The 24106-nt window shown below is 38.6% G+C and overlaps 1 protein-coding gene across 5 annotated transcripts in view; it reads left to right on the forward strand.

Moving 5' to 3' along the window:
- Positions 1–24106, forward strand: part of ARHGAP24 (Rho GTPase activating protein 24) — a 484560-nt gene that overhangs the window by 316760 nt on the left and 143694 nt on the right. Inside the window, exon 1 of one of the 5 annotated variants that reach the window (XM_044388116.3) lies at positions 4919–10844. The exons of 3 other annotated variants lie outside the window; for them this stretch is intronic. The gene's annotated coding sequence lies outside the window, so the exon portion shown is untranslated. Of the gene's footprint in view, positions 1–4918; positions 10845–24106 lie in introns of those variants that run through there. One more of the 5 variants, XM_044388114.3, reaches the window with a different exon arrangement.

Below are 24106 nucleotides of genomic sequence, written 5' to 3' on the forward strand. Positions count from 1 at the left end.
TTTTCCATTTGAACAGAGATGAAAATGAAGATATTATATAAAATTAAGAAAAGAAATAATCGCATCTAGCTAGTTATATTGAGATTCATGTATCAAGGTGTTAATGGCATAACCAGTAAATGTATTATTCATGTGAGTCATTAAATAAGTGTTTCAGGTAAGACAGAGAATTGCCTTATTTCATTCAAGGCTTAGTCACTTATAAAATGTGACAATGCAACTGAATATATTTATACATATAGAAGTTTATCTACCATTCTTTGCTAAAGGACCCCTCCTCGTTTTTCAGCTATAGAATTTACTGCAGGACCTCCAGTGATCAGTTCTAACATCTATTATTATTGCATAAAGTTTCTGGCTCACAGAACATTCAGGAGAGGCAGTCCTAGAAGAAAAGGAAGCTTTTAGTAGAATGACAAGGATGGGACTTTTCAAACCAGAGGAGTGATGAGTGTAGAAGTAGGTTAATTCTGGGTTGGGGGGAGAGGGGGCAGATGGTAAAGATAGACTGCAAAGAGCAGGGAACACGTGTGTCTAGCTATGAGATCTCTCTTTCTCTCATTTTCCTATATTCAACCCCTGGCATTGAAATATCAACTCTGGTCCCCCAAAGATATTTTGAAAGTATATGGTCTTTGGAGTTAAATCCTGATTCATCACCTGCTAAGTATGTAATTTTGGGCAAGCCACTTAAATTTTTGAGACTCAATTTTCCTCATCTGTAACATGAGGATTATAAAGTGAAATAAAGTGGGTCTATCTCTCAGGGCTATTGGGAGGACAATAAAAATATATGTAAAATCCTTGGAATATAACCAATGCTCCAATAAATTATAGGCATTATTACTGAAGTCTTTTAAAAATTTTCAGCTTTGCCTTTCATATAAATCAATATCCAACTTTGTTAGACAATATCTTCTCAATCTTTAATTTTCAGCACAAAATAGCTCTGTGACTTTGAAAAATGCCCTTATCCTTTATATGATTCAATTTTTTTTACACAGGAAATAACAGGGATCATATCTTGAGTAACACTAGAGTTCTGCAAGACCATGGTGCTAATAGCAGGTTATCCACTTTGTTCTTGATCATAATTAAAGCAAGGTACAGGCATATGCATCACTATGTTTCGTAATGCAATACAGCACAGTCCTTAGCAGCATGGACTCTGGGACCAGATGACCTGCATTTCTGTTTATAGGTCCTTACCTAATAAGGCTGAGTGATCTAGGCAAGTCACTTTGCTCTTCTCTGCCTCAGTTTCTTCCTTTTCTGGACTTTCTCTGCACAATTTAATTTTCCAGTGATATGATAGAGAAAATCATTTGTTGTCCAACTTCCATTGTCTCATATTCTAGTGGTGCTCTTCTTTCCTAATGTCATAAATAGTCCCAATGCAAATATTAAAGTGTTAACCACAAGCTAGCTAAACACCAACACTTCATTCTCTCACCCTAATCAAACAAAAAAATGTTTCTAGAGTGTCATTTTTCTTTCAGTTATAGAGCTATAAGATTATTATAATAAACGTTCCCTGGAAATTTGAGGTATTGTCACAAGAAATTAAATGTTATTAAAATTATTAACACAGAGAAGAGAGTATGAAGATCCCTTAATCAATACCTCCTCAGTATTTCCATATTCATGAAAGGTTTGGAGCACCTCTCTTCCCTCATTAACACTCTGCTATTGGGAACAGGAAAAAATATTGTTTAATGAATATCATTAACTTAATAATAAGATAGGAATTTGAACTACATGGCCACTGGCATCTTTTCTAATGCTGAGATCCTATGATTTTTATGTCTTTCTTGAAAAGTTTATTGGCTATTAAAAATGGCAGCATCTGCAATGATCTCTAGATATATAACTAGTGTGGGTCAAAAGATTTTGTCCCAAGATGCTGAGTTGCAAATGCTATAAAATACTTTTTAATAAAATTTTTAAAATTATGCAAATTTTAAAGCTTCTTTTCCTGCTAGCAGATATTTTTCTATTATTGCTCATCCTAGGGGTGAGTTTACCCCAGAATTTGAGATCTTGAAGCTGGTAAATATAGATGGAGACAGTCTTACATAGAGAGACTTAGTATGCAAGGAGGGTACCCTGTTACCTACCACCTCCGCTGCCTCTTATCTTCATGCTACTTGATCTTCATGACAAATTTCTAGATTGGTTCTACTCTGAAATTTCATTTTTCTAACATTCAGGATCACAGCAGGGTGTGATTAGTTTTACCATCAAAAGAACTTCAAGTAGGTGTCAACAGATCCCTTTAAATACACCCTCCTGCTTCTAGTATTATTGAAACCATAACATTCAGAACTTTCTTGAGAAAGTAAAAACTCTTATAATACATTTTTCATTAGGGGGCAATAGGGCTCCACTTTTAGCTTCTCTCCCTACGCTGGGTCCTCTTCCTCCTCAGTTAAATCTGCTGTTTTCTTCTCTACAGCCAGTTAACATTTATTGATCCCATTGGGGGTAGAGATGTTTCTTATCTCCACTATTGCCTGTGCCCATTTGTTCATTCCTAGTGTTGCCCTCTCTCTCAACACATCACAGTAGCCCTCTTCAAACAGATTGTTTGTCATTACATAGATTCTTTTTTGTTGTTGTTTTAACGGGAAATGTCATGGGACTTTGGAGGAAAGTAGTTATCAGAAGAAATATTTTGAGAACCACTCTTTAGCCGGTTTGAAAAGTTGTGCACCTGCAGGAGCTGTATGGAAATGCTTATGAATTCAATGTTTCAGCATCATTCCTTTATATTTGGTTTTATGAATAAGTATTAGAATGAACTACTAATAATATGCCTTTATATTCTGTTATTATTTATACTTGCCTAGCAGCAAAAGCTATGGAGTTCATTTTAAAATAAAAGAAAATTAATATAACACCAAATTTGCAAAATTTAGAGCAGCTTAACATATAATGACTGTTCCTTAGATTCTCAGTTGACACGTCATCTCAACATCCACTATCTGATCATTGGACAGGTAAGGAAATTGAGACCTAGGAAGGAGAAGTGATTTGCCCAGGGCTGCTCAGTTGATAAGTGGCAGAGTTCACCATGAAAATTTAAAAAGGAAAATATATAGCTACGATTTAACCGTCGAAAAGTAAAATGCTCAATTTATGTGGATTTAGTCTTGCTCTTTCTCCAGTTCAAGTGTTATTTCAGCAAACAAATAAACAGATAAGTAAAGCAGTAACAGGTGGAATGAATTTTAGGCGGAGTTCAAATATTCTTCGCTGACCTTAAGACTTCTGTCCACAGTGAGGACCCAAGTTGACCATTTAATTAGCAGGCTGATGCCTGTTTATTTTCTTATAATCCTGAGTTCTCCACCAACTGGCTCCTAGGTCATAAAAATATATGGAACACAAACAAAAGTGCAAGTAAGGCCCAGGTAATATCAGCAATGCAATCTCACCCCCAGGTGCCCTGCTCACCTCAATGAAATTTGTATTGACATTACAGAAGAGACCGCTTTAAAATATGTGCTAAATCAAGATCATTTCTTAGAAGACAACAGATTTTCTTGATCACATATATACTTTAGTTCACCATTCTGCTTTTTGAAATAAGTGGTTATCCCCAAATTATAATTATGTTGTCATGAATGTATATATCATGCTATTTACATTTGCACCATATCCATTCTCTATATTTCAGGTTACTTACATACCTGTCATTTCCTCTATCTCCTTTTTAAATATTTTAAAAATGAGTGAGACCAACTACTCTATATTTTCCTTGTATTGTAATACTGGAATATCTAGAATTTTTTTATGTGTGCCCACAAATATTTTTAATACAAATGGTGAGGGTAATGGTGATAAAAGGTCTGGAGCCTGAATTTTTCTGCATGCAGAGATTATAACATGGTGAATTAGCTCTATCAAAAAATACATTTATACGGGCACCTGGGTGGCTCAGTCGTTAAGCTTCTGCCTTTGGCTCAGGTCATGATCCCAAGGTCCTGGGATTGAGCCCCATGTTGGACTCCCTTTGGTGGGGAGCCTGCTTCTCCCTTTCCTGCTTCCCCTGCTTGTGTTCCCTCTCTGTCTCTCTCTATCAAATAAATAAATAAAATCTTTAAAAAAAGAAATACATTTATAAAAATTATTCCCAAACATGCTTGCTTGCTTTCCTTCCTTCCTTCCTTCCTTCCTTGTTTCTTTCTTTCTACTACATTGTAGTAATGGCCCCTGTAAAACACTAGAAAATGGAAGATCAGGAAGAAAATAAACTTACTATAATCTCGGTATCTAGAGATAAAAACTATTAACATTATAATACAATTTTTCAGAATTTTTCTATATTATTAAATATATATTACAAAATTCAGGTAACATTGTACACACTATTTTCTAATATGCTTTATTCAACAAATGTACTATAAAGCATCTAAAAATTCTTACCTAAATAGTGTTCTAAATTTCAGTCATTATTCTGTGGCATATATTGAGAAAGAAGAACAAAGCTGGGGATATCATAATTCCTGATTTCAAGATATACTACAAAGCTGTAGTAATCAAAACAGTATGGTATTGGCACAAAAATAGACATATAGATCAATAAAATAGGATAGGGAGTCCAGAAATAAGCCCATGCTTATATGGTCAGTTAATCTACAACAAAGGAGGTAAGAATATACAGTGGGGAAAAGACAGTCTTTTCAATAAATGGTGTTGGGAAACCTGGACATCTATATGCAAAATAATAAAACTGGACCACTTTCTTACACCATACACAAAATTAAACTGAAAGTGGATTAAAGACTTAAATAAAAGACTGAAAACCATGAAGCTTCTAAAAGAAAACATGGACAATAAACTCTTGGACATTGGTCTGAGCAATATATATATATAATATATATATATATATATTATATATATATAGCAAATATATATATTTGGATCTGTCTCCTCAGGCAAGGGAACAAAAGAAAAAAATAAACAATTGGGACTACATCAAAATAAAAAGCTTCTGCACAGGGAAGGAGACCATCAACAAAAGAAAAAAAGCAAGCCAAGCTACTGAATGAGAGATATTTGCAAACGTTATATATGATTAGGGGCTAATATCCAAAATACATAAAGAACTCATTTAACTCAATATCAAAAAAACAAACAATCTGATTAAAAAATGGGCAGAGGACCCAAATAGACGTTTTTTCCAAAGACATCCAGATGGCCAACAGACACATGAAAAGATGCTCAACATCACTCATCATCAGGGAAATACAAATCAAAACCACAATGAGGCATCACCTCACACCTGTCAGAATGGCTAGAAAGAAGACAAGAAATAGCAAGTGTTAGCAAGGATGTGGAGGAAGGAGAACTCTTGTGCACTCTTGGCGGGAATGCAAAATGGAGTCACCACTAAGGAAAAGTGTATGGAGTTTCCTAAAAAATTAAAAGTAGAAGTACTGTGTGATCCAGCAATTTTACTTCTTGGTATTTATCTGAAGCAAATGAGAATACGTATTCAAAAAGACATGTGCACCCCTATGTTCATTGCAGCATTATTTACAATAGCCAAGGTATGGTAAGCAACCTAAGTATCCACCAATTATGAACGAATGGATAAAGATGTTATCTCCCTCTCTCTCTCTCTCACACACACACCCTAGAATATTACATAGCCATAGAAAATATTACATAGCCATTTGCAGCAGCATGGATGGATCTAGAGGGTGTAATGCTAAGTAAAATAAATCAGACAGAGAAAAACAAATACTGTATGATTCCACTTATATGTGGAATCTAAAAACAAAACAAAACAACACAGACAAACAAGCAGAAACAGATTCTTGAATACAGAGAACTAACTGGTGGTTGCCAGAGGGGAGGGAGGGGGGAGATTGGACAAAAGAGGTGAAAGGGATTGAAAGGTACAAACTTCAATTTATAAGACATCATTAGTCACGGGGACAAAAAGCAGGGCATAGGGAATGTAGTAAATAATAATGTAATAACTAAAAAATAATCGTAACTATAAACACTCGGGAATTCCCTCCCCTCTGGTCACAAAGGGATAATATTCAGGGTTTTCCCCCCTTTTGTATATTCTTAAGTATTTCTTTTTCAAAAGCCTCCTAAATGTATTTAGGAAAGCTTTCAGTAAAACCAGCACAGTGATTCTTCTCATCTTAGAGTAGAAAAGGCATTAGTAGGTACATCATTTTGCAGCCAGGAAAAATTACCGTCCAATAAAAAACAAAATTATGTTTAAAAATATAGTAAATTAAGGGGCACCTAGATGGCTCAGTTGGTTGTCTGACTCTTGATTTTGTTTCAGGTCATAATCTCAGGGTCGTGAGGTTAAGCCCTGCCTTTGGCTCCATGCTGGGCATGGAGCCTGCTTAAGATTCTCTCTCTCTGCCTCGCCCTCCCGCTGCCCCTCTCCACTGGCTTGAGTGCACATGCACAAGAGCGCACGAGCTCGCTCTCTCTCTCAAAAATAGAAATAAAAATAAATTAAAAATATAGTAAATTAAGACTGCTTAGGAAGTGTTCAATTTCATGATTTTAACTGTATACGGAGTAAAAGACTTCACATATGTACCTTTAAGCAGCCACACAAATTGCTTGAAATGCTAAAAGCTTACACCTTTCAGATTACTCTAAAATTTTTCCCTTAATGATCTTTAATGTTTTAACAGTATTTGCTCTATAGCTAATAGATATTATGGGGGGTTGTTTCAAAGGCCTAGGAAAGGAATCAAATTCAAAGGAGCGGCAGGGAAAAATGTGTTAGAGAAATACTTTTTCTCCTCAGTTGCAAATTAGAAACAACTCCATCCCGAACCCCCATGAACCCAGTCCCACCCTAAGTGGGAGGGTTCTAAGGATTTCAGGCCAGGCCTTCTTGAGTATGGAGTAGAACACTGCCACTGGACACATCAGGAAGACGTCAATATTAGGGAAGGCAACAAGAACCAGACAGAAAGCCAGCGCATCTTAATTTACTTTCTTCACCTCTGGCTAATGTTGACCTGTGCTTCCAAATGCTTTCGTCTTCATGCATTTGAACTTCAGTGCAACTTTCTTTTCAATTCATGCTTCTGAAACCAGGATCTCAAAATCCAAGAGAAGCAAAGAAAGTTTTTTGAGACCAAGAAAGTGAGAAGGCAATGTGCTTTTAGTTTCTGCTATAGAATTACACCCAGGCAAACACTAGCTGTGGTGTTCAAAGCACTAAATACCTTAATGGGACAGTATAATAATTTGAAGAAAGTGCCCCAAACTGTGTTTTCAGTTGGATTATTTCTGACTTGAGAGATAATTGAAAGCTTACTGCAGCTATTTCTTTTCTTTCTTTCTTTCTTTCTTTCTTTCTTTCTTTCTTTCTTTCTGTAGTTATTGTATAATTCTCACTGGTTGTTTGCTCATCCTTTCTTCATTCAGAAATAAAATGGATTCGGAAGGAGAGAAAGCAGACTTTTTTTTTTGCCATATGTTATATTCGTCATTATCAGCTTCCCAATAGATTCACTCTTCTTATTTTACTTCCTCTTTAGTTAAGTATGATGCCCTGAGAACACATGTGTTGTGGTGAGTGTCAAAATGTACATTGTAAGCAAAAGTAGCAAGGAAATGACCACCAAATAGCTGAAGGTCCCTGGCCTTCTTTCATGTGGTTTGACTGGTAGTTTAAAATGCCGTGTTTTAGTTTTTTCGTTCGGAATTCAACTTGAACAATTGAGATTAAAGTACCTGAGTTTATTCTTTTTTCCCCCACTATTTATTTTGACTTATTACTAACTTAGTGGCCCCGTTACGTTTCTCTCTTCAATAAAAATACCCAAGACAAAGTAATTCTGTCTGTAAGACTTCCAAATGTATCCTTTTCTTTCTAGGGGTAGACTTGGGAAAAAGGAGAAGGCTAGATTTACGAAGGCATTTTGGATGGTGCACTTTGCAGAGGGAATGTTAAAAGCAGAGGCGAGGTATAATTAGACACTGGCATTCTCAGAAAATATTTTGAAAATATGGAAAAGAGAGATGGAAGTCAGGAATAGAGGGTACCGTATGAATTGGCTTGCACATACATTAGAGCTGGGAATGCTACTTAGAAAGGGGAAAGCTGAAATAGATGCTGTGTAGCGCTGTGGTTCAGTCTCTGCCTCTAGCTTTCCAATAAAATTGGTAGAAAGAATCTGGCATTTTATGAACATCCTCAGACCCAGGAGACTGAAAATTATGACTCTTCGGTAACTCCAAGTTACTGCTGAAAAAAATGTCTTTCCTGCTACATTTAATGGTAAGAGATTACCTTGCTTTCTTGTGGACATTCCTCAGGGTCTGGTAATGTAAGCAAATTAAAATACAATAATGCATTGAGTGTACGTTGAAAAACAGAGAAGTGTTCTGCTACAGAGAAAGAGTTGTCAATTTGAAGACAGGCAGGAACAATTTTTTTAAAAAAGAATTATTGGTACATATAAACAAATTTTTTTTCTTGTATCCTGCAACAGCTTTATCATTTAAAAACTCAAAATATGTTTTGCTTTCTGCACCCTTTATGAAGGTTAACTTGGGTAATAAATATCCTCAAGAAGTTTTCTTGGTAATTCGCATTCTTGCCTTCCCTACCCCCACTATTTAAAAACCCAATGTAATTTCCTTTCTCTTTCTGAGAAAGTTATAAGTAAACAAATTTCCTCGGAATATGGGACTCCAGGCCATGCTGACCTCGATAGTAATTCGAGTTCCACCACTCACCAGTCCTGTGTGCAGCCTGTTTCATGACCTCTGTGAAATGGGAATAATAATGACTGACTTGTAGGATTACTATGAGGATTAACTGAGATACTATCCATGAACTCCCCAGCCCTGTGTATCTCGGGACAGGCGCTCACGTTGTTAGTTCCTTTCTGATTCCCCCTAGTCTCCCTTCTTGGTTCCCCCTACCCCACAACCACCTAATCCCTAAATAACGCATACATAATTGTCTCGGAACATCAGCACGAATGCCCAGAAGCATCTGTTCCTGAATGAACTCAGCACTGAGTCTGGCATTACACCCCAGCCTTTCCCTTTGTTTAATCCCTTTAGGCATCACCCCCCCGCCCCGCCCCAAACATTTGAGTATGCCAGGACACCAGGTGAACTGTGAAACCTGCCATCACGTGAGCTGAGCGTTTTCTCTCAGGGTTTCACCGGGTCTGGTTCTGCCTCAAAGACCAGATGGAGCTCATGTGGCTCACAATTAACTGACTCTGCACATGTGGTCGCTGCCATCAAGACCCATCACAAGGAGGACAGCAGTTCAAGAAAATCTTGAACTCTATTTATAGACCACTTGAAACAAACAGTGTCCTGTGAAGCCCAAGGAATCTTCCTTAAGCACACAGAAAGTAATTCACCAGTCCCAGTACTAACAGGCAATTGAAGGGAGGAAACTGCAGTAAGTCCATGTTTTTCCAGCACTCTGCCGTTTACAAAGCATTTGCTCCTGCTCATTTTCCCATTTCACCCTGACACCATTCCAGGAGGTAGACAACCGGTAGTAACAGATGCCCATTTTATAGATTACAAAACTGATGTCTAGGAGGTTCAATGAGTTGCTTGCTTTTGTATGGCTGGCTGGAGAACTGTGGTGGTTGGAGATGGAGGGTAGAGAAAAGGGGTAAAGGAGCGTTATTTTCTGTTAGCGCAATCAACCTAAACTTCAGTAAATATCCATTTACCTGTTAGAAAAAATACACAGGCAAGATAAATAATGTTTCAGAATGTACTTGCAAGCTTAAAATTTTTCCTTCTCCACTTCTGATAGGAAAACCAAAATATGAGAAATAAACACCTGGAGAGACTCTCCAGGAAACATTTATGAACATGTTTGTATCTGTCTATAGCATATATGTGCAGAATAATTATATTTTAGGCAAGAAATGCGTTCTTGAAATCTCTCCAAATTAAAATGTACATGTGTCAAGACTAATCTTGAAAAAGATGGTAGGAATTTTTATGAGAAATTTTAATTGATTCTGCCAGTCAGCTCTGAATGTATACGTCTTTACCATCTTTTTTACTATGGGGGTGTTTGCATAATTCCAGCATGTGCACAAGGAGCAAGACTTCACTCAAATAGTTTATGGACCAGAAATGCTTTTGCTCTCTACAGAATTATTTTACCTTGATTTTGGCGAATACTTTAATTTTCTAAGACTCCTCTTAAGCCTTGTTACCTGGAAAGGATATGCAAAACCTTTCTGGCCTGAGAAGTATGTCTGGGCAATTTAGAATAGCTGCACTAAAATCTGTGTGTGTGTGTGTGTGTGTGTGTGAGAGAGAGAGAGAGAGAGAGAGAGAGAGAGTGTGAGAGAGATTATGGTTTAAAGAGCACTGCTGGGTTAGCAGATTGGCTCAGTGCCATTGGGGGATTTTCAGATTTACCGCTTCTCTATGTTTCAGCTCTGATTTATGCACTTCAGAATCTCTTGAAAGGCAAAGTGTCTGGAGTTTAGGGTCTTTCCTTGACGGTCCCCCCAACTCCCAGATACTCCTTTTGCCCGTGTTCACCTTGTGGCGACCTTGCAGGACTCAGCGTTTTTACCTGAGCTCAGTAGCTGGGGAGCCCACTAGTGCTGGGGAGATGGCAGTGGTTTCCATTCCTGGGTAATGGAGTCATGGGAGAAACTGCAGCGAACCAACCGAGGGTAGGACCGGAGCGGGGCTCCAGTGTGCTTTAAGCGGCTCAGGACAGAGCAGCTGCTCTGTCTCCCAGCCTGCAAGCGCTGCCTGCGTTTGTCACTGACCACTGAAGTGTGTGTTTGTGCAAGGTGAGAGCTGGGTGCTTTCTCGTTAACTTGGAGACAGATTGCCAGGTATTGCTGTTTATTGTGTTTGGTAATTTGGGGATGTTGATATTACCACAAAGCCAGGACCTAGACCGTGTGTGGTTTTTTTATACCCTTGTTTTCTTTCACAATCCATTCAGTTCTCCACAGCGTCCAAATGGTGGCAACGGATTGGACCTAGTCCTGTTCTGACACTGAAATGTGATCACTGTAGTGCCGTTTTCTTGGAGTTTTTCATTAATTGCTGCTGCAATGGATAAGAGCGGTTCATAGACGGAATTCCCGTGCTGATCTGAAAGCACATGAAAACTGCTTCAGACATAAATCTGAATTGCTATTTTTGGGAGTTCTTGTGGTGGTGTATTCTTTGCTTTACCCACATTTTAGTGATTGAAACTTTGCAGAGAGCAGAGTGCCTTGGGCTCTGATCTGGTGATAAAAGTAACATGGGAGTTTCTGGGTTTTTGCTTGTCAAAAAGAAAACTTTTGCTTGGCCATTACTGTGTGTGTGTGTGTGTGTGTGTGTGTGTGTGTGTGTGCACACGCACATTTGCGTGAACATGTGCGATTAAAAAAATTCTCGGGAACCAAAAGAAACCCAAATAATACTTTGCTATATTTTAATGTACTTAAATTAACCAAATCAGCTTCTCAGGCTTTCATTATCGGCATACCTGAATTTTGGAACTTCACATTTTGAGTACACAAGGGCAGTACAGCACTTGTGAAGGTATGTGGGGGCATGGAGTATGTACCCACTAGGAATCCAAAGGAATCCAGAATGTGCTCTGGGTAAGCTGACAGGCCTTAATCTTGCACTGCTCCACTTAACTGAACCTATACAAAATATGAAGGAGGTGCTCTGTGTTATTGTATCTAAATAAATATACAAATTTGTATTTATGAAACACATGCTCTAGAAAAGGGAAACATGGGAATTTGGTATTGTATAAATAGAGCAACAAAAAAATTCAAAAAGCTATAAAATTTTACAAGGAAGGAAAAGATAGTGCATTAAAATGGGGAGTGATTATGATGGGTACCGAAAAGTGCATCAACTGCTCGAGTTTTATGTCTAGGGAAAGAACAATAGCACGTTTAAGGAAATTCAGAGTCAGCAGAAATGAAGCCAGGAGCAAAAATTCTTAATAAAACATGTTGTCAGTCTGTCTCTGAATGTACTCATCTGTCTTAATTAGCTTGAATTCTGTTGCCAAGATTGATAAAGGTAGAATTAAAAAATGCAAATTTTAAAATTTTATTTGATTGGTTTCCATTTGGATAGATTTTTGAAACTAATAAAGTATAATAAGTTATATTAAAATGCAGTGAACATTAGACTTGTTCAAAGCACTTGCTACTAATATACAATCTCAAAATCATTTGTCCCACTTCTGCATTATGTCAGTTAGGAAGAAGGCTCTAATATTCTAAGGTAGAATGTCACCTGTTGTTACACACACTTGGACTGCTGACTTCTTTGGACACTCTCGTCACGGTTTCTTGCTTTGAGACTGTGTTAGGGCACTGTGGAATGGTGAGCATTCGCCTGATTCTAACACTGTCATGCTTTCTTTTTTTTTTTTTTAATGTTTTTTTATTATATTACGTTAGTTACCATACAGTACATCCCCGGTTTCTGATATAAAGTTCGATGACTCATTAGTTGCGTACAACACCCAGTGCACCATGCAATACGTGCCCTCCTTACTACCCATCACTGGTCTATCCCATTCCCCCACCCCCCTCCCCTCTGAGGCCCTCAGTTTGTTTCGCATAGTCCATAGTCTCTCATGCTTCATTCCCCCTCCTGATTACCCCCCCTTTCTTTATCCCTTTCTTCTCCTACCGATCATCCTATTTCTTATGTGAGTTAAGAGAAGCGATAGTTTTCATTGACAGATATGGAACTTGAGGTGTACAAAGAATTGATGATTGGCCTTTCCATATTGGAACCTATACTACCCTGGCTTTTCTGCTGCCGTACTCCAAAATGTGGCTGCTTCTTTAAAAGAGTTTAACATGACTTAATTTCTGCAACTGAGAAGATGTGATGGAGGGCCTCTTACCACTGTTTTATAGATACGATAGTATCTGCATCTCTCTGATGATTACAGTACAATATGTTCAAATGTGGTGTCCATCTGTACACATGATCACCCTCCGTGCAAAAAGCCTAGAAACGTAGTCATCTGTTTGATGAATCATAATCAATGTAAACAGCCCCCCCCAAAAAAGAAGCCTTAAATAGTGTCTGCATTTATTCTTTGGATAACTAGCTTACTGTGATATGCAAAGAGGTTTAAAAAAGGTTTAGAGGTGATAGGTACTGACCTCAAAGCTCATGCCAGTCTGTTCAAACACATTTACTTCTTTTTTCTTTAGAGAGTGAGAGAGCACGCAAGCATGGGGTGGGGGTGGGCAGTGGGGAAGGGGAGAGGGAGAGAGAGAATCCTAAGCATGGAGCCTGACACAGGGCTTGATCTCACAACCCTGAGATCATGCATGATCTGAGCTGAAACCAAGAGCTGGACCCTCAACCAACTGAGCCACCGAGGCGCCCCTCAAACACATTTACTTCTATGCAATTAAGCTCTCCTAGTTAAAGGAAAAGATTAGCCTTTATTTATGTATTTGATAAGCATCTCTAATTTTTTAAAAAGCTTACCTTTAAATATATTATGTTCTTGGTTTTTCTCTTCCTTCTTTCAGCTCTATACTTTATTCTAGACTTTAAAATTACAAAGTCTTATATTATTGAACTTTCTTTCTTTAGACCTACACTCAATCTCTTCACCCTGAGCAAGAAAGCAATTGTGATTTATCTCCTGGGACTGGGGAAAGACCCACCTCCCCTGAAATCAAGAGATTACTGCCCACTCTGAGCAAGAAAATGGGTTGGTTGTTCGGAAAGAATGGCTACCAGGCAAGGAATGGCCATGTCTCTTGTGCCTAGCATTTCAGCTATTCATGTGTTCTATACGTCTAGTCTGTAACTAGGCTTGGAAGCCTTTATCAATATTTGTTGACACATACGAACATAGTTACATTTTCACAAAGACTTTTGGTAAAATGAGATTAGATGTGATTTGTAGCATATGGGGTTTACTTAAAGTGGTATCAGTAGTTTTTATGTCTCTTTACCTTAGTTAAGGTAATTAAGTTCTATTCTGCCTACTAACTACCCCCCCCCCCCAAGTAGTGTACATTCAGATGAAGTAATGGACACTCATACAACTTTTAACTCTTACTTCCAGATTCCTTAGTGTAAGCCTGAGTTATCTGGGGACAAGAAACATGGAAAGCAGGGTGTGCGATATGATTATTCCTCTGGTAGAATATCCCTCTGAGGGGCACCTGGGTGGTACAGCGGTTAGGCGTCTGCCTTCGGCTCGGGGCGTGATCCCGGCATTCTGGGATTGAGCCCCGCATCAGGCTCCTCTGCTGGGAGTCTGCTTCTTCCTCTCCCACTCCCCCTGACTGTGTTCCCTCTCTCGCTGGCTGTCTCTCTGTCGAATAAATAAATAGAATCTTAAAAAAAAAAAAAAAAAAAAGAATATCCCTCTAAGGCCACAAAATGTCCTGACAGTCACTGGGCTCCTTAGTCAGCCACTGTACTTTGAGAACTTGGAGCTCGAGTAAGAGCATATGGCAGCAGGAGATTCTCCATTGGAGAAAGAGACAAAAACATTGTCTACAATCTGCTTAAGAGGTCTCAGTATTTGTCTTGAATCCAGTGTCTACAAAGGAAATGGAATGGATTCAAATTGTGACTGCCTGTCATCCTTGGCCACCATAGGAAATACCCACCCAAGTAACTTATCTCAAATATATATTTTTTGAGCTGTGCAATTCCTGTTTTTTAAAACCTTTAAATTACTTCTGCCAGGGCAGACTTCACATCAGATTCTAACATCTATCAGGTTCCCCCTTTCAGCTACTCTCTACCATACACCACGAATAATGTTTTAATGCTAATAACCAGTTAAACTCTTCACATTCTAATAGCCAAATGATTCTCATCAATATGTAATTCAAATAATCACTTCGAGACAATGTATTTACAACTTCCAAGTATTTCTAATGGCCAAAAAACCATCAACAGGAAATCATTGCCAAGTTTCCTATTACAGGTATATTGAATCTTAAGGGAATGTTCAAGAATTCTACTCCAACAAAACAAAATTCATAAAAAGAGACTTTTATATGCTTCCTTCTAATAGAATACTTTAAAGGCCAACCTGCCTTGAATATTTTGATGATAAAGTATAAAACACTGGAGGCTATCCCTTCCCTATTCTCTTACAGAACGGGGTTTCACTAGACCGATAACTCTTAGAAGAGCACGTCAGTATGTGAAGCGGGATTACTTTGTATCTATAAAAATGATCTCCTTTTCTTTATACGTTTTTGTAAGAACTATGCTTTTAAATGCAGGTTTTATTATTATTTATGTATAGTGAGACCAGTACATCAGGAGATGATTGTCATTGAAAAGATAAATAGTTTGTGACACACAGTTCCCGAGAGGAGGAGATATAGCATGCCACGGGGGTGGGAGGGTGGGGGGCACTTGGGGAGGCACCAGGCAAAGCAGGGTAGGCAGGTTTACAATTGGCTGGTTTGAATAATTTCAGCAGGCTCTGGGGTATTAGGACTGTCTCTAGTTGTCTGGGTACCTGGCCCTGAGGTGGTGAGGGCAGATGCATAGTGTCCCAGAGGGAGCACGTCGTGAGAGCCAATAAAGGCGTTGGGGTAAGGGCTCCGGATTGCTTTATTTGCATATGAAAGGTATGCTCCTAAGTAGGCCTTTCTACTATCTTTAGAAATTAACTAACCATGGGAAGGGCAGTCTCTCCAGAGTCAGCAGGACCCTGGATGTCAAAGCATCAGAAATATAGAAAATAAGAAGGCATGACTAATACAAATTAACACTGCCAAACAGGAATAGATTACTTAATATCATTTTGTCAAGTGTGGTGTTTACCTGGTTAGTCTGCTGGGGACAACAATCTCTTGACACCAAATGCTTCCTATGGATTCAGGCAACCCTCCTAATGAATTCCACAGATGTTTTCGTCTTTTAAATTCAATGCTCTAAAACAGCAAAAGGGTTGAAAATAACTGAATCCTCTTTCCTGAATAATTAGGTCTATTTTACTTGTCCTACATAGCTGTATATTATTTGATTTAGAGACTAACAATTAATGCTTCCATATTAGGTTTCTGGTAAAACATTTTTTGCTTGTTTCACACTAGAATTATTAAAGGAACTTTGTCTTTGCAACATTCACCGTTCACCTTTGGCTGGAATCATCTTCTGGCACACAATAGTTAATAAGTAATTGTTAAATGAACAATTAAATGATGAAATCAGACAAACTCATTAGCAAAATTTTCTTCACATTCCTTTTAGACTGTTTCCAGTCTGATTTTCATGATAATGAAATTCAGGAAAAAAAGGAGTAAAATCGTTGATTATATTAACAAAGGCTGAATCTCCTATCATTTAAAAACATCCATACAAACGTGCCTTTATAAGCAAACTTAAAATGTGAGATGGGCCATGCATAAATTCAGTTTCAACTGAACTGGCAAATGTAATTCATAATGTCCCTATTCCTCAAGCCATCAACAATGCACAGAGGGATCAAAGAACTTTTCATAGTTGAATAGGATAATTAATTTATCAAATTAGAATAGATAAACATGTGCTAAAAATAGTCCATAATCAAGGAAGGACAAACCTTAGAAATATGGCATTTCCCCCTTGCACTAGTTCTCCTTTCCATTTTTAACATTTAGGAAAGTAGAAAGCATATGTACGGTGTTTCAGTGGAATGGATTTTTTTTTTTTTTTTTTTTTACTCTCCATATTTAATTTCTCCATTCCAGTTACTGGAATTTCTCGCAGGAATTTAGTGTGTAATAAATATGGAACTTCAAAACAGTGGGGAAGGATGAATGAGTTGACAATAGATATTGGTACAACTAGATAGCCATTTAGGGGAAAAATGTTTATCCCTTTACCCCAAAATAAATTCCAGAGGAGCTGAAGATTTAGATGCAAAATATGAAACAATATGCATGGTAGCAGAAGGCTTTGGTGTGCTGACTTGCACAGAGTAGATGCTTTACCGACCACGTCACTAAGCAGCTGTAAGCCGGGGTGGAAATGGCATTCTGCCACTTGGGAGGTACTGAGGCTTGGTGGCCATCATAGTCATTACCCTAGCAGAAGGGAGGCGTCAACATGGTCCTTTCTGTGTACCATCTGCCCCACCATCCTCTATGTCATTCAGGCACCCAAGTTTCTGAGATGAAGGAAAACAAAGGTATCAATGTAAATCCAATTTCTTTTGTAATTCCAGAGCATCGTGATGCTTAATGTTTTATCCTGGAGCCAGACAAGTGTTAGGAAAAAACTGTAGGCTGATTTCTTGCTCTTTGTTCTTCTGACTCCCAAAGCTGCCATTTGATTGAGGCCTCGAAGTAGCATCACTCTGTCTGGTATCTGCAGGTTTCTGCTTTATGATTTCCACTGGTGTGACAAGGGAATGAGACACTGTCAGCGGCATGCTGGCCCTTCTGAGTTGTTGCTAGACTAGCTTGAATCCATTCAAGGGTTGTGTGCTTGGTGGGAAGCAGGAGGGCTTCCTCTGGAAAGCTTTTCCGTTAGCGTCTATCGAGTCTTTCCTCCTTTCCACTTCCTGTTGCTCTAGTTAATTTCTTTATCCTGGAATTCTTCCCCTTCCATGACCTCTCATACCGCCTCACACCATCCTCTGACCTGGATAAAGAAACACTTATGTCATTCACGCTAGGTTTCTCAGACTGGCAGGCTGTTCGGAGCAATGTGCAGTGTTCCTAGCAACAGATTAAAGCAAATCCACAGCACTTCAAAAGCCTGCAGGCATTGAAAAATCACAGAGGACTACCTAGTTATATTTGGAACTTCTGCTTTGTGGCTATGTATTAGTTAAGAAACCTAGAAAATTTTTAAAGTATTTTTTTGGTTTATTTTTAATAGAAACGTGGAAGGTTTCTAAAACAGTCACGATGAATTTAGTCAAGACGCTGAGAATGAAGGCCAAATATGTCTAGCTAAAATCTAAAAGTAGGCCATATAAAGTTCACCAGCAGTCACAGGAAGGTGATTTTAATTACCAGGAATAGTTTATATGTGTTAATAACACAAGCACGGCGGCAGTTAGACCTGTTTTGAAATCCATGAACAAGTTGTTTGACCACGGGAAAGTTATTCAACCTTTTAAGTCTCTGTTTTTACATGTGTACTATTAATATTAAGTCACATATTTTGAGGTTAAAATGACAAAATATGTATGTGGATTTGTCTATAGTAGAGGAAGTCATCAAAAAGCTAATCAGTATAGACTGTAAATGGAGATATTTTAGCAAATAGGATTGCCATGATTTTGTGGAGAAGTGAATTTTTTCTAGATCAGGAAAAAGGATGAAGTTGAAAAAGGTTAGCGGGGAGAGTAAGGGGGAAAATACTAAGAGATAAAACAGGGCAAATCTGACTATCACAAAAAGGGGATCCGATTATCATTGTGTCGCCTCCTTCCATGGAGGTGAACACAATATGTTACTCACAGTGCACCCTTATTTATGTTTGAAGACTGAATGGATAAAGGAAAGAATGAGACAGTAACAGTAATGGTGCAGGGAACTGGAAAGTTCTATAGAAGAATATTTTAAATCACCCCTAAGATGTTCTATCTGAAGTACACTGTGTTTGTCAGATTTATCTGTAATACTCAAAAAAAATGAGCCAACAAGCCAAGAAGAACAGGCTTGTTAGTTACACAGTATGTGCTTTATCACAGGGCATAAAGTGGAAAGAGTGAGAAACCGGTGTTCTTTGAACACGCAAAGGAATGACACACCTGTCAAATCAGAGAGAAGAAACTTATGAAGTCAGCGTGGTTTCTGGTAGAAGTCAAAAGGTGAACCCAGAGTCCAAACTGGAAAGACCATTAATCTTAAAGCAGTGTCAAATTGAGATGAGGACCTCAACCTAGAAGATCATTTAGCATTTGGTGAGGGGTAAAAATTTATCATTCCTTGCTTTGCTTTATTTAGTTTCCCCAGGCCTTGCCCATTAAATGTCAATAACTCCCTCCATTTATTGTGAAAACTCAAACACTCCTATGCTTTTCCAAATTCCCCTCAAAGTAGTGTTACCACCTCCCAGTGGGGAACCACAAAGAGTATAAAAAATAAGATGAACTGTATTCGGAAGTGGCCAAGTATCAGAGAACTTCACATCCTTGACTTTCATGGATCTTGGAAGCATGTTTTTTGGTTTTGGTTTTTGTTTTACTATTTTAAGGTGAAAGCAAAGGTCTATAATCCCTTGTAAGTAAGTTGTCCTTTTGCTGAGGAATGTGTTTGCAACTGATTTGTATGGACTCAACCCTTAACTAGTAAGTGAGATTAGCTTATCTCATGCTTTCCAACACCTTCGTATTTAAGCCTGTGTGGACTGTTTTTTCTACTTGTATTCATTGCCAACTTAGTAACTCTCAGTATGTTTTTCAAAAACAAACAAACAAACAAAAAACAAAGAAACTTTGTTTCATTGAAGTGCAAAGGATGCAAAAAGGTCAAATTAAATGGGAATTCATAGACAAGAGCAGTTCTGAATAAATTATGGAATTCAACTTCGGCAGTATGGATAACCTTTGTCAAGACGAGTTCACCATATGTGCCATGAAACAACAGCAATAACAATAAACAGGTGATTTGTAAAATTGTTCTAATGCCTTTATAATTGACTTTAGGTCTATGTTTACAAAGTTATTAAGGGGCTACTCCACGTTTTTAGTTATGTTCCATTTTCTGAAGAAAATGGTATGTTATTGAAGTATTTGAGAATTTAGATATTCACAAAAATCTCAGGATATGTTCCTTGAGCGTGTTAAGAGTCAATTTTGTTGGTTCATAAGGGGAACAAACAAGAGATACCGTGAATGGTAGATTTAACCTGTTTCGCGATTAACACGTGCGGTAACCACAGGACTAACCCAAACTTTCCTCTTTGGCAAACCTGAGAAACATGACCTACCCCTTCATGTTACCTTATCTGTGTGTGGGACATTGTTCTCACATTCCTCACATTGTACTAAGTTTAGTGGTGCACCGCAAGTTTCTGTATGTGTCAGAGAGGAGGAGACCGGAGAGGTGTCAGGGAAAAGTCGTGAATACAGTAGCTGCATTACTTTCCTATGCTGTCAGAACAAAATTCCACAAACTGGGTGGCTTAAACAACAGAAATGTACTGTCTCACAGTTCTGGGGGCCAGAAGTGTAAAATCAAGGTGTTGGCAGGTCCGTGCTCCATCAGAAGGCGCTAGGAAACGATCCAGGCTTCTTTCCTAGCTTCCTGGTAGCTTCAGGCGTTCCTTAGCTTGTAGATAGCTGTCTTCTCCCTGTGTCTTTTCAACATCTCCCTTCTGTGAGTGTCTGTCTCGAATGTCTCCTTTTTTTTTTCCTTAAAGATTTTATTTATTTACTCGTCAGAGTAAAGCAGGGGGAGCTGAAGGTAGAGGGGAGAAGCAGGCTCCCTGCTGAGCAAGGAGCCTGATGCGGGACTCGATCCCAGGACCCTGGGAACATGACCTGAGCTGATGGCAGACACTTAATCAACTGAGCCACCCAGGTGTCCCTTGAATTTCTCCTTTTGATAAGGATACCAGTCCTACTGGATGAGGACCTATTCTGTCGATCTCATTCTAGCTTAATTATTCCTGTAAAGACTGTTCCTATTTCCAAATAAGTTCAGCATCTGAGGTACTTGGGGTTAGGACTTCAACATATCTCTTGGGGTGGGGGTGGGGGGGGCACGATTTAGTTCATAACCTTGGCGCAAAAGAGGTCCATTAAGGAGAGATCCTAGGAACATTCAGAGTGCAGGGCTGGCTGCTCCATGACCGCCACGCTCTTGCCGGTGTGGTCAGCGAAGCACTGTCACCTTGGAGCCGGTGAGGAATACGGAACCTCACGCTCCGTCCCAGGCCACCCAAGTCAGAATCTGCATCTTGACCTACATCCTAGCTGTCTTGTTAACGCATGAAAGCTTGAGAAGAGCTATTGTAGCTCATAGAATAAGAGCCTCATTCTCAAATGCCGAGAAAGAGAACCAGAAAGAACAGTGTTTATGTGCAGAGGCTCCATTAATATGTACACATAGCAAGGAGAGGGCATTACTCCAGCACAGCCATGGCATAGTCATTGATAAAGGAAATATTGATCTCAGACTAATGCTAGGAATTAAATTTCAATTATCATTAATTTCCCTTACTGTAGATTATCCCTCAGGAGTGAACTCAGAAGATCATCATATGCAGAGACAGCTCAGTTTCTTCTTCCTACACTTACTTTGTTTATGTGGATTGCTTCTTTTCTGCCAAACAGGTCTATAACATGAGTTGACCCAGCTAGCTGAGTCATACAACTTAATCCTGAAATAAGGTCCCTTAAGGCAAAAAAAAAAAAAAAAAAAAATTCCCCAGCCCCGGGGAAGAGACATTGGAGTTTATAGCATCATCTTCTAAATGATCAAAAACATGTAAAGTCTTGCCTAACTGAGTTCTGCCTTTTGGTCCCATAGCCTTTGGCACCCCTAAAAGTAGAATTCAGCCTGAAGTTGTAGCTGTGGAGTCTATGTTCCATGAAGACAAATGGAAAGATAAAACTTGAAAATAAAGGAGGCAGAGTTAACCATGCTAGAGTCAGCTTGAGCAAATGCTTATTATAGAAGGGGCACAAGGACGGCTTCCTGAGACAATCAGAGTGCATGTTCTCATGGGCTTGGGGACTCGGAAGTGACATATGATTGTCTACAGAGTTAAAATATGCTCAGGAGGAATCAGCTGCTCTAAAATCCAGAGTATCGGCCAGGATGAACCATAAACCATGTTCTGGCCGCATCAAACCCACCATGCTGTGGATAATACCGTAGATGAATTTCCCTGTATGGGAATGAACATTTGATAACATTTGTACCATCTTCTCGAGACCTATACTTGGTTAGATTCCTAGATAAGCACTGTATTTCTGATCTCCTGGCTCTATCTATATATTAAGTAGTAAAACCATACTTTCAATATTTACTAGAGCCATGATTTAATTCTCTTGATGATCCTTTCTGCTAACATTCTTTCTTGAATTTGAAAAATGTCAAGACAGAACCGTGAACATGTATTTTAGCTATGCACCAGTCACTTTCCTGAGTGCCTTGGGTACTTAGATATATTTAATTCTCACAACAATGTTATAAATTGCAGATGAGGAAATTGTGCCGATGAGGGAATTGAGACAGACAGAGGTTACGTAAGTTGCCATACAGGGTTGTCAGAGTCAGAATTGCAGTTCCAATTTGAGAGCCCTGTGCATAACCTCTGTGGATACTGCCTCTCAAGACAGACATGTAAGCATTCTGAATATCTCATTAGAAGGTCAAAATAACTGCTTTAAAATGTGTTTTTAAAATCTCTTTTATTGCAACAGAGAATTACTACTGCAGATGTGTCCCCCTCTTCTTCTGGAACTGTGACCTTCCTTGAGTGATATATTTGAGGCACATTTCCTTTCAGTTATAGACCAAATAAATGTTTTCCTTACCCCCCCCCCTCCGTCTCTCTTGATTCCATACCTTCTCTGTTTAGCTTTGCCATGTACCTGCTGCCTCCTTTATTCACATGAGAACACACCTTGGATGTTTTTGCTCCTCCTCTCTTTGCTTCTGCCTCCAGCTGAACTGAACTCCTCACTTGCATTTGCTGTTGTTGTTGGTCTATATGCGGTTCTAATTAAACCGTAGGCGCGTTACCACAACCTGAACAGTGTCCATGGCATTCCCACGAACAACCAATTAACTTAAATGGCATGTAATAAATGTTCGATGCCTGCTTAATTCCAGAAGGAGGGGGAAGCACAATAGTGACAATGATCTAAACATAGTGACTAGTTCTATTGCTTTGGGAAATCTTAGTAAAACAAGATAGACTTAATCAAAATAATTGCACAGATTATCTTAAACATGAAGAATAGCCACTTGTAAATTTAGCAATTTATAATTTATACATATGTATTGCTTAGTATAGTCCTTACTTCCAAGTACCTGTGTCTCAAAGAGGAAATTGATTATTGTATAATACAATTGAAAGTGTATTATTGATTAAAATTTGGACATCAGAGGGTAGAAACTTTCTAGTTGTCCATACCTTTTTATCAATATTATTTATCCAAACTTGAATCCCTGATAGCAGCATTTATGTTCGCATAGAACCTCCTTATCACGGCAGGTGAAGCTTTCAACCTGCATTTGTCTGATTATAATTCCAAAATTTTTAAGAATAAAATAATTTTGAGAATACAGTAATTTTACTGTGTTGACCAAGAAGATGCAAAATAAATGCTTTTAAATGGATTTAACTGAGAAGCTATAAAGTACCTCTGTTAAGAAGTCAATGACCTATATTAGGTTGGAGAAAACAGAAATACAAAAATAAAAAACACAAGACAGAGTAAATTCAAGTAAACTTTGAAAACAATATTTAAGAAAACTAGTGCCAGGGGCTCCTGAGTGGCTCTGTCTGTTAAGTATATGATTCTTGGTTTCGGCTCAGGTCGTGATCTCGGGGTCATGAGATCGAGCCCTGCGTTGGGCTCCATGCTTAGCACAGAGTCTGCTTAGATTCCCTGTCCCTCTCCCTTTGCTCCTCCCCCTGCTCATTCTCCCTGTCTCTCTCAAATAAATAAATAAAATCTTAAAGAAAAAGAAAACGAGTGCCAATTTCAAAATTATTCAGGGGACATGAGGAATCATTTTTCCAGAATTGCATTTTAAATCTTGCCTTTAAGCAGTGAGCTTATGTAATTAAAAGCCATGAAGAAGAGATACACTTCAGAGTGGACACTGAGCCCAGTAGCCAGGCAAGGTGCGATGAAGTGAGTGGCCCAACAGCAGCCCTGTGCACTTAGCATTGCAAATGGCCTGTCCTACTCTGGTGGGGCCATGTCTCATCCCATATTATTTGTTTCATATGATGTGTTCTCACTCACAACTGTTGTCAACACAAAGCTTTGAATATTTAACAGGATTGGTTTCCAATGGTTATTTATAGCTTTGGCTTTGTAAATTGAAAGGAAGTCCACAAAATGTGAAGTCTTTAAGAAATAAACACTCTACCTGTGATGGACCAACATTATTGAAATGCAGCTTTTATAAATCAAAATTCAGATATTAATTTTATTTCGTAT

This window comes from Ursus arctos, unplaced genomic scaffold (assembly GCF_023065955.2).
Source record: "Ursus arctos isolate Adak ecotype North America unplaced genomic scaffold, UrsArc2.0 scaffold_9, whole genome shotgun sequence".
In the NCBI taxonomy this organism is placed as follows: domain Eukaryota; kingdom Metazoa; phylum Chordata; class Mammalia; order Carnivora; family Ursidae; genus Ursus; species Ursus arctos.